The sequence below is a fragment of the Ambystoma mexicanum genome, unplaced genomic scaffold, assembly GCF_040938575.1.
Source record: "Ambystoma mexicanum isolate Mex_15411 unplaced genomic scaffold, UKY_AmexF1_1 Mex_scaf5, whole genome shotgun sequence".
Classification (NCBI taxonomy): domain Eukaryota; kingdom Metazoa; phylum Chordata; class Amphibia; order Caudata; family Ambystomatidae; genus Ambystoma; species Ambystoma mexicanum.
The window spans coordinates 11,236,462-11,247,823 of NW_027182466.1; positions in this window are offsets into that span (position 1 = coordinate 11,236,462).

Genomic DNA, 11,362 nt, shown 5'->3' on the forward strand with positions numbered 1-11,362 from the left:
TCAAGTTTGATATTAGAAGCATTGAGATATCACATCTCATGCTATAGGAAGGGTCTGAGGATTGGAATGGGAAGGAGTTGGATATCACATCTCATGCTATGGGAAGGGTCTCAGGTTTGGTATAAGCAGTGAGATATCACATCTCATGCTATAGGAAGTGTCTCAGGATTGGAATGGGAAGGAGTTGGATATCACATCTCATGTTATAGGAAGGATCTCAGGTTTGGTATAAGCATTGAGATATCACATCTCTGCTATCGGAAGGGTCTCAGGATTGGAATGGGAAGGAGTTGGATATTCCCATCTCATGTTATAAGAAGGGTCTCAGGTTTGGTATTAGAAGCATTGAGATATCACAACTCATGCTATAGGAAGGGTCTCAGGATTGGAATGGGAAGGACTTGGATATCACATCTCATGCTATAGGGAGGGTCTCAAGTTTGATATTAGAAGCTTTGAGATATCACATCTCATGATATCGGAAGGGTCTCAGGATTGGAATGGGAAGGAGTTGGATATCACATCTCATGATAAAGGAAGGGTCTAAGGTTTGGAAGGGGAAGGATTTGGATATCACATCTCATGTTATATTACGGGTCTCAGGTTTGGTATTAGAAGCATTGAGATATCAAGTCTCATAGTATAGGAAGGGTCTCAGAATTGGAATGGGAAGGAGTTGGATATCACATCTCAAGCTATAGGAAGGGTCTCAGTATTGGAATGGGAAGGACTTGGATATCACATCTCATGCTATAGGAAGGCTCTCAGGTTTGGAAGGGGAAAGAGTTGGATATCACATTTCATGTTAGAGGTAGGATCTCAGGTTTGGTATTAGAGGCATTGAGATATCACATCTCATGCTATCAGAAGGGTCTCAGGAATGGAATGGGAAGGAGTTGGATATCACATCTCATGCTAAAGGGAGGGTCTCAGGTTTAGAAGGGGAAGGATTTGGATATCACATCTCATGTTATAGGAAGGATCTCAGGTTTGGTATTAGAAGCATTGAGATATCACATCTCATGCTATCGGAAGGATCTCAGGTTTGGTATTAGAAGCATTGAGATATCACATCTCATGCTATCAGAAGAGTCTCAGGATTGGAATAGGAAGGAGTTGGATATCACATCTCATGCTAAAGGGAGGGTCTCAGGTTTGGAAGGGGAAGGATTTGGATATCACATCTCATGTTATCGGAAGGATCTCACGTTTGGTATTAGAAGTATTGAGATATCATATCTCATGCTATAGGAAGGGTCTCAGGATTGGAATGGGAAGGAGTTGGATATCACATCTCATGCTATAGGGAGGGTCTCAGGATTGGAATGGGAAGGACTTAGATATCACATATCATGCTATAGGGAGGGTCTCAGTTTTGATATTAGAAGCATTGAGATATCACATCTCATGCTATCGGAAGTGTCTCAGGATTGGAATGGGAAGGAGCTGGATATCACATCTCATGCTAAAGGAAGGGTCTCAGGTTTGGAACGGGAAGGATTTGGATATCACATCTCATGTTATAGGAAGGGTCTCAGGTTTGGTATAAGCATTGAGATATCACATCTCTGCTATCGGAAGAGTCTCAGGATTGGAATGGGAAGGAGTTGAATATCCCATCTCATGTTATAGGACGGGTCTCAGGTTTGTTATTAGAATCATTGAGATATCATATTGCATGCTGTAGGAAGGGTCTAAGGGTTGGAATGTGAAGGACTTGGATATCACATCTCATGCTATAGATAGGCTCTTAGGTTTGGAAAGGGAAGGAGTTGGATATCACATTTCATGTTAGAGGAAGGATCTCAGGTTTGGTATTAGAAGCATAGAGATATCACATCTCATGCTATAGGAAGGGTCTCAGGATTGGAATGGGAAGCAGTTGGATATCACATCTCATGCTATAGGAAGTGTCTCAGGATTGGAATGGGAAGGACTTGGGTATCACATCTCATGCTATAGGGAGGGTCTCAAGTTTGATATTAGAAGCATTGAGATATCACATTTCATGATATCGGAAGGGTCTCAAGATTGGAATGGGAAGGAGTTGGCTATCACATCTCATGATAAAGGAAGGGTCTAAGGTTTGGAAGGGGAAGGATTTGGATATCACATCTCATGTTATAGGACGGGTCTCAGGTTTGGTATTAGAAGCATTGAGATATCAAGTCTCATGGTATAGGAAGGGTCTCAGAATTGGAATGGGAAGGAGTTGGATATCACATCTCAAGCTATAGGAAGGGTCTCAGGATTAGAATGGGAAGGAGTTTGATATCACATCTCATGCCATAGTATGGGTCTCAGGTTTGGTAGAAGCATTGGGATATCAGATCTCATGCTATCGGAAGGGTATCGGGATTGGATTTGGAAGGAGTTGGATATCCCATCTCATGCTATAGGAAGGGTCTCAGGTTGGAATGGGAAGGAGTTGGATATCACATCTCATGTTATAGGAAGGGTCTCAGGATTGGAATGGGAAGGACTTGGATATCACATCTCATGCTATAGGAAGGCTCTCAGGTTTGCAAGGGGAAAGAGTTGGATATCACATTTCATGTTAGAAGTAGGATCTCAGGTTTGGTATTAGAAGTATTGAGATATCACATCTCATGCTATCAGAAGGATCTCAGGTTTGGTAAAGAAGCATTGAGATATCATATCTTATGCTATCAGAAGAGTCTCAGGATTGGAATGGGAAGGAGTTGGATATCACATCTCATGCTAAAGGGAGGGTCTCAGGTTTGGAAGATAAGGATTTGGATATCACATCTCATGTTATAGGAAGGATCTCAGGTTTGGTATAAGCATTGAGATATCACATCTGTGCTATCGGAAGGGCCTCAGGATTGGAATGGGAAGGAGTTGGATATTCCCATCTCATGTTATAGGGAGGGTCTCAAGTTTGATATTAGAAGCATTGAGATATCACATTTCATGATATCGGAAGGGTCTCAAGATTGGAATGGGAAGGAGTTGGCTATCACATCTCATGATAAAGGAAGGGTCTAAGGTTTGGAAGGGGAAGGATTTGGATATCACATCTCATGTTATAGGACGGGTCTCAGGTTTGGTATTAGAAGCATTGAGATATCAAGTCTCATGGTATAGGAAGGGTCTCAGAATTGGAATGGGAAGGAGTTGGATATCACATCTCAAGCTATAGGAAGGGTCTCAGGATTAGAATGGGAAGGAGTTTGATATCACATCTCATGCCATAGTATGGGTCTCAGGTTTGGTAGAAGCATTGGGATATCAGATCTCATGCTATCGGAAGGGTATCGGGATTGGATTTGGAAGGAGTTGGATATCCCATCTCATGCTATAGGAAGGGTCTCAGGTTGGAATGGGAAGGAGTTGGATATCACATCTCATGTTATAGGAAGGGTCTCAGGATTGGAATGGGAAGGACTTGGATATCACATCTCATGCTATAGGAAGGCTCTCAGGTTTGCAAGGGGAAAGAGTTGGATATCACATTTCATGTTAGAGGTAGGATCTCAGGTTTGGTATTAGAAGTATTGAGATATCACATCTCATGCTATCAGAAGGATCTCAGGTTTGGTAAAGAAGCATTGAGATATCATATCTTATGCTATCAGAAGAGTCTCAGGATTGGAATGGGAAGGAGTTGGATATCACATCTCATGTTAAAGGGAGGGTCTCAGGATTGGAATGGGAAGGACTTGGATATCACATCTCATGTTATAGGAAGGGTCTCAGGTTTGGTATTAGAAGCATTGAGATATCACATCTCATGCTATAGGAAGGGTCTCAGGAATGGAATGGGAAGGACTTGGATATCACATCTCATGATAAAGGAAGGGTCTAAGGTTTGGAAGGGGAAGGATTTGGATATCACATCTCATGTTATAGGACGGGTCTCAGGTTTGGTATTAGAAGCATTGTGATATCACATCTCATGCTATAGGAAGTGTCTCAGGATTGGAATGGGAAGGAGTTGGATATCACTTCTCATGCTATAGGAAGGGTTTAAGGTTTGGTAGAAGCATTGAGATATCACATCTCATGGTATAGGAAGAGTCTCAGGTTTGGGAAGGGAAGGATTTGGATTTCACATCTCATCTTATAGGATGGTTCTCATGTTTGGTTTTTGAAGCATTGAGATATCACATCTCATGCTATCGGAAGGGTCTCAGGTTTGGAATGGGAAGGAGTTGGATATCACATCTCATGTTATAGGAAGGATCTCATGTTTGGTATTAGAAGCATTGAGATATCACATCTCATGCTATAGGAAGGGTCTCCGGATTGGAATGTGAAGGATTTGGATATTACATCTCATGCTAAAGGAAGGATCTCAGGTTTGGAATGGGAAGGAGTTGGATATGACATCTCTTGTTATAGGGAGGGTCTCAGGATTTGAATGGCAAGGAGTTGGATATCACATCTCATGCCATAGGAAGGGTCTCAGGTTTGGTATAAGCATTGAGATATCACATCTCTGCTATCGGAAGGGTCTCAGGATTGGATTGGGAAGGAGTTGGATATCCCTTCTCATGCTATAGGAAGGGTCTCAGGTTGGAATGGGAAGGAGTGGGATATCACATCTCATGCTAAAGGGAGGGTCTCAGGTTCGGAAGGGGAAGGATTTGGATATCACATCTCATGTTATAGGAAGGATCTCATGTTTGGTATTAGAAGCATTGAGATATCACATCTCATGCTATCGGAAGGATCTCAGGTTTGGTATTAGAAGCATTGAGATATCACATCTCATGCTATAGGAAGGGTCTCAGGATTGGAATGGGAAGGAGTTGGATATCACATCTCATGTTATAGGAAGGATCTCAGGTTTGGTATTAGAAGCATTGAGATATCACATCTCATGCTATAGGACTGGTCTCAGGATTGGAATGGGAAGGAGTTGGATATCACATCTCATGCTAAAGGAAGGGTCTCAGTTTTGGTAGAAGCATTGAGATTTCACATATCATGCTATAGGAAGGGTCTCAGGATTGGAATGGGAAGGAGTTGGATATCACATCTCATGCTATAGGAAGGGTCTCAGGTTTGGTATAAGCATTGAGATATCACATCTCTGCTATCGGTAGGGTCTCAGGATTGGAATGGGAAGGACTTAGATATCACATCTCATTCTATAGGGAGGGTCTCAGTATTGATATTAGAAGCATTGAGATATCACATCTCAAGCTATCGGAAGGGTCTCAGGATTGAATGGGAAGGAGTTGGATATCACATCTCATGCTATAGGAAGGGTCTCAGGTTAGGAAGGGGAAGGAGTTGGATATCACATTTCATGTTAGAGGAAGGATCTCAGGTTTGGTATTAGAGGACTTGAGATATCACATCTCATGCTATAGGAAGGGTCTCAGGATTGGAATGGGAAGGAGTTGGATATCACATCTCAAGCTATAGGAAGGGTCTCAGGTTTGGTATAAGCATTGAGATATCACATCTCATGCTATAGGAAGGGTCTCAGGATTGGAATGGGAAGGAGTTGGATATCACATCTCATGTTATAGGAAAGATCTCAGGTTTGGTATTAGAAGCATTGAGACATCACATCTCATGTTATAGGAAGGGTCTTAGGATTGGAATGGGAAGAAGTTGGATATCACATCTCATGCTATAGGAAGGGTCTCAGGTTTGGTATAAGCATTGAGATATCACATCTCATGCTATAGGAAGGGTCTCAGGATTGGAATGGGAAGGAGTTGTATATGACATCTCATGCCATAGGAAGGGTCTCAGGTTTGGTATACGCATTGAGATATCACATCACATGCTATAGGAAGGGTCTCAGGATTGGAATGGGAAGGACTTGAATATCACATCTCATGCTATAGGCAGGGTCTCAGGTTTGGAAAGGGAAGGAGATGGATATCACATTTCATGTTAGAGGTAGGATCTCAGGTTTGGTATTAGAGGCATTGAGATATCACATCTCATGCTATCAGAAGGGTCTCAGGATTGGAATGGGAAGGAGTTGTATATCACATCTCATGCTAAAGGGAGTGTCTCAGGTTTGGAAGGGGAAGGATTTGGAAATCACATCTCATGTTATAGGAAGGATCTCAGGTTTGGTATTAAAAGCATTGAGATATCACATCTCATGCTATCGGAAGTATCTCAGGTTTGGTATTAGAGGCATTGAGATATCACATCTCATGCTATCATAAGGGTCTCAGGATTGGAATGGGAAGGAGTTGGATATCACATCTCATGTTATAGGAAGGATCTCAGGTTTGGTATTAGAAGCATTGAGATATCACATCTCATGCTATAGGAAGGGTCTCAGGATTGGAATGGGAAGGAGTTGGATATCACATCTTATGCTATAGGAAGGGTCTCAGATTTGGTATAAGCAGTGAGATATCACATCTCATGCTATAGGAAGGGTCTCAGGATTGGAATGGGAAGGAGTTGGATATCACATCTCATGCTATAGGAAGGGTCTCAGGTTTGGAACGGGAAGGAGTTAGATATCACATCTCATGTTATAGGAAGAGTCTCAGGTTTGGTATAAGCATTGAGATATCACATCTCTGCTATCGGAGGTGTCTCAGGATTGGGATGGGAAGGAATTGGATATCACATCTCATGCTATAGGAAGGGTATCAGGTTTGGAACGGGAAGGAGTTGGATATCCCATCTCATGTTATAGGGCAGGTCTCAGGTTTGATATTAGAAGCATTGAGATATCACATCTCTGCTATTGGAAGGGTCTCAGGATTGGAATGGGAAGGACTTGGATATCAGAATTCATGTTATAGGAAGGGTCTCAGGTTTGGTATTAGAAGCATTGAGATATCACATCTCATGCTATAGGAAGGGTCTCATGATTGAAATGGGAAGGACTTGGATATCACATCTCATGTTATAGGAAGGGTCTCAGGTTTGGTATTAGAAGCATTGAGATATCACATCTCATGCTATAGGAAGGGTCTCAGGAATGGAATGGGAAGGACTTGGATATCACATCTCATGATAAAGGAAGGGTCTAAGGTTTGGAAGGGGAAGGATTTGGATATCACATCTCATGTTATTGGACCGGTCTCAGGTTTGGTATTAGAAGCATTGAGATATCAAGTCTCATGGTATAGGACGGGAGTTTGATATCACATCTCATGCCATGGTATGGGTCTCAGGTTTTGTAGAAGCATTGGGATATCACATCTCATGCTATCGGAAGGGTATCAGGATTGGATTTGGAAGGAGTTGGATATCCCATCTCATGCTATAGGAAGGGTCTCAGGTTGGAATGGGAAGGAGTTGGATATGACATCTCATGTTATAGGAAGGGTCTCAGGATTGGAATGGGAAGGACTTGGATATCACATCTCATGCTGTAGGAAGGCTCTCAGGTTTGGAAAGGGAAGGAGTTGGATATCACATTTCATGTTAGAGTTAGGATCTCAGGTTTGGTATTAGAGGCATTGAGATATCACATCTCATGCTATCAGAAGGGTATCAGGATTGGAATGGGAAGGAGTTGGATATCACATCTCATTCTAAAGGGAGGGTCTCAGGTTCAGAAGGGGAAGGATTTGGATATCACATCTCATGTTATAGGAAGGATCTCAGGTTTGGTATTAGAAGCATTGAGATATCACATCTCATGCTATCGGATGGATCTCAGGTTTGGTATTAGAAGCATTGAGATATCACATCTCATGCTATAGGAAGGGTCTCAGGATTGGAATGGGAAGGAGTTGGATATCACATCTCATGTTATAGGAAGGATCTCAGGTTTGGTATTAGAAGCATTGAGATATCACATCTCATGCTATAGGACTGGTCTCAGGATTGGAATGGGAAGGAGTTGGATATCACATCTCCTGCTATAGGAAGGGTCTCAGGTTTGGTATAAGCATTGAGATATCACATCTCAAGCTATCGGAAGGGTCTCAGGATTGGAATGGGAAGGAGTTGGATATCACATCTCATGTTATAGGAAGAGTCTCATGCTAAGACCTGATAGACCCTTCCTATAACATGAGATGGGAATATCCAACTCCTTCCCATTCCAATCCTGAGACCCTTCCGATAGCAGAGATGTGATATCTCAATGCTTATACCAAACCTGAGACCCTTCCTATAGCATGAGATGTGATATCCAACTCCTTCCCATTCCAATACTGAGACCCTTCCTATAGCATGAGATGTGATATCTCAATGCTTCTAATATCAAACTTGAGACCCTCCCTATAGCATGAGATGTGATATCCAAGTCCTTCCCATTCCAATCCTGAGACACTTCCTATAGCATGAGATGTGATATCTCAATGCTTCTAATACCAAACCTGAGACTCTTCCTATAACATGAGATGGGATATCCAACTCCTTCCCATTCCAATCCTGAGACCCTTCCGAAAGCAGAGATGTGATATCTCAATGCTTATACCAAACCTGAGACCCTTCCTATGGCATGAGATGTCATATACAGATCCTTCCCATTCCAATCCTGAGACCCTTCCTATAGCATGAGATGTGATATTTCAATGCTTATACCAAACCTAAAACCCTTCCTATAGCATGAGATGTGATATCCAACTCCTTCCCATTCCAATCCTGAGACCCTTCCTATAGCATGAGATGTGATATCCAATGGCTCTAATACCAAACCTGAGATCCTTCCTCTAACATGAAATGTGATATCCAACTCCTTCCCTTTCCAAACCTGAGAGCCTACCTATAGCATGAGATGTGATATCAAAGTCCTTCCCATTCCAATCCTTAGACCCTTCCTACAGCATGCAATATGATATCTCAATGATTCTAATAACAAACCTGAGACCCGTCCTATAACATGAGATGTGATATCCAACTCCTTCCCATTCCAATCCTGAGACACTTCCGATAGCAGAGATGTGATATCTCAATGCTTATACCAAACCTGAGACCCTTCCTATAACATGAGATGTGATATCCAATTCCTTCCCATTCCAAACCTGAGACCCTTCCTACAGCATGTGATGTGATATCTCAATGCTTCTAATACCAAACCTGAGACCAGTCCTATAACATGAGATGGGATATCCAACTCCTTCCCGTTCCAAACCTGAGACCCTTCCTATAGCATGAGATGTGATATCCAACTCCTTCCCGTTCCAAACCTGAGATCCTTCCTATAGCATGAGATGTGATATCCAACTCCTTCCCATTCCAATCCTGAGACCCTTATGATAGCATGAGATGTAATATCTCAATGCCTCTAATACCAAATCTGAGATTCTTCCGATAGCATGAGATGTGATATCTCAATGCTTCTTATACCAAACCTGAGATCCTTCCTATAACATGAGATGTGATATCCAAATCCTTCCCCTTCCAAACCTGAGACCCTCCCTTTAGCATGAGATGTGATATCCAAGTCCTTCCCATTCCAATCCTGAGACCCTTCCTATAGCATGTGATGTGATATCTCAATGCTTATACCAAACCTGAGACCCTTCCTATGGCATGAGATGTCATATACAACTCCTTCCCATTCCAATCCTGAGCCCTTCCTATATCATGAGATGTGATATCTCAATGCTTATACCAAACCTGAGACTCTTCCTATAGCATGAGATGTGATATCCAACTTCTTCCCATTCCAATCCTGAGACCCTTCCTATAACATGAGATGTGATGTCTCAATGCTTCTAATACCAAACCTGAGATCTTTCCTATAACATGAGATGTGATATCCAACTCCTTCCCATTCCAATCCTGAGACCCTTCCTATAGCATGTGATGTGATATCTCAATGCTTATACCAAACCTGAGACCCTTCCTATAGCTTGAGATGTGATATCCAACTCCTTCCCATTCCAATCCTGAGACCCTTCCTATAGCATGAGATGTGATATCTCAATACTTCTAATACCAAACCTGAGATCCTTCTGATAACATGAGATGTGATATCCAAATCCTTCCCCTTCCAAACCTGAGACCCTCCCTTTAGCATGAGATGTGATATCCAACTCCTTCCGATTCCAATCCTGAGACCATTCTGATAGCATGAGATGTGATATCTCAATGCTTCTAATACCAAACATGAGATCCTTCCGATAGCATGAGATGTGATATCTCAATGCTTCTAATACCAAACCTGAGATCCTTCCTATAACATGAGATGTGATATCCAAATCCTTCCCCTTCCAAACCTGAGACCCTCCCTTTAGCATGAGATGTGATATCCAACTCCTTCCCATTCCAATCCTGAGACCCTTCTGATAGCATGAGATGTGATATCTCAATGCCTCTAATACCAAACCTGAGATCCTACCTCTAACATGAAATGTGATATCCAACTCTTTCCCCTTCCAAACCTGAGAGCCTTCCTATAGCATGAGATGTGATATCCAAGTCCTTCCCATTCCAATCCTGAGACCCTTCCTATAACATGAGATGTGATATCCAACTCCTTCCCATTCCAACCTGAGACCCTTCGTATAGCATGAGATGGGATATCCAGCTCCTTCCAAATCCAATCCTGATACCCTTCCGATAGCATGAGATGTGATATCCCAATGCTTATACCAAACCTGAGACCCATACTATTGCATGAGATGTGATATCAAACTCCTTCCCATTCCAATCCTGAGACCCTTCCTATAGCTTGAGATGTGATATCCAACTCTTTCTGATTCCAATTCTGAGACCCTTCCTATACCATGAGACTTGATATCTCAGTGCTTCTAATACCAAACCTGAGACCCGTCCTATAACATGAGATGTGATATCCAAATCCTTCCCCTTCAAACCTTAGACCCTTCCTTTATCATGAGATGTGATATCCAACTCCTTCCCATTCCAATCCTGAGACCCTTCCGATATCGTGAGATGTGATATCTCAATGCTTCTAATATCAAACTTGAGACCCTCCCTATAGCATGAGATGTGATATCCAAGTCCTTCCCATTCCAATCCTGAGACCCTTCCTATAGCATGAGATGTGATATCTCAATGCTTCTAATACCAAACCTGAGACCCTTCCTATAACATGAGATGGGAATATCCAACTCTTCCCATTCCAATCCTGAGACCCTTCCGATAGAAGAGATGTGATATCTCAATGCTCATACCAAACCTGAGATCCTTCCTATAGCATGAGATGTGATATCCTACTCCTTCCCATTCCAATCCTGAGACCCTTCCTATAGCATAAGATGTGATATCTCAATGCTTCTAATATCAAACTTGAGACCCTCCCTATAGCATGAGATGTGATATCCAAGTCCTTCCCTTTCAAATCCTGAGACACTTCCTATAGCATGAGATGTGATATCTCAATGCTTCTAATACCAAACCTGAGACTCTTCCTATAACATGAGATGGGATATCCAACTCCTTCCCATTCCAATCCTGAGACCCTTCCGATAGCAGAGATGTG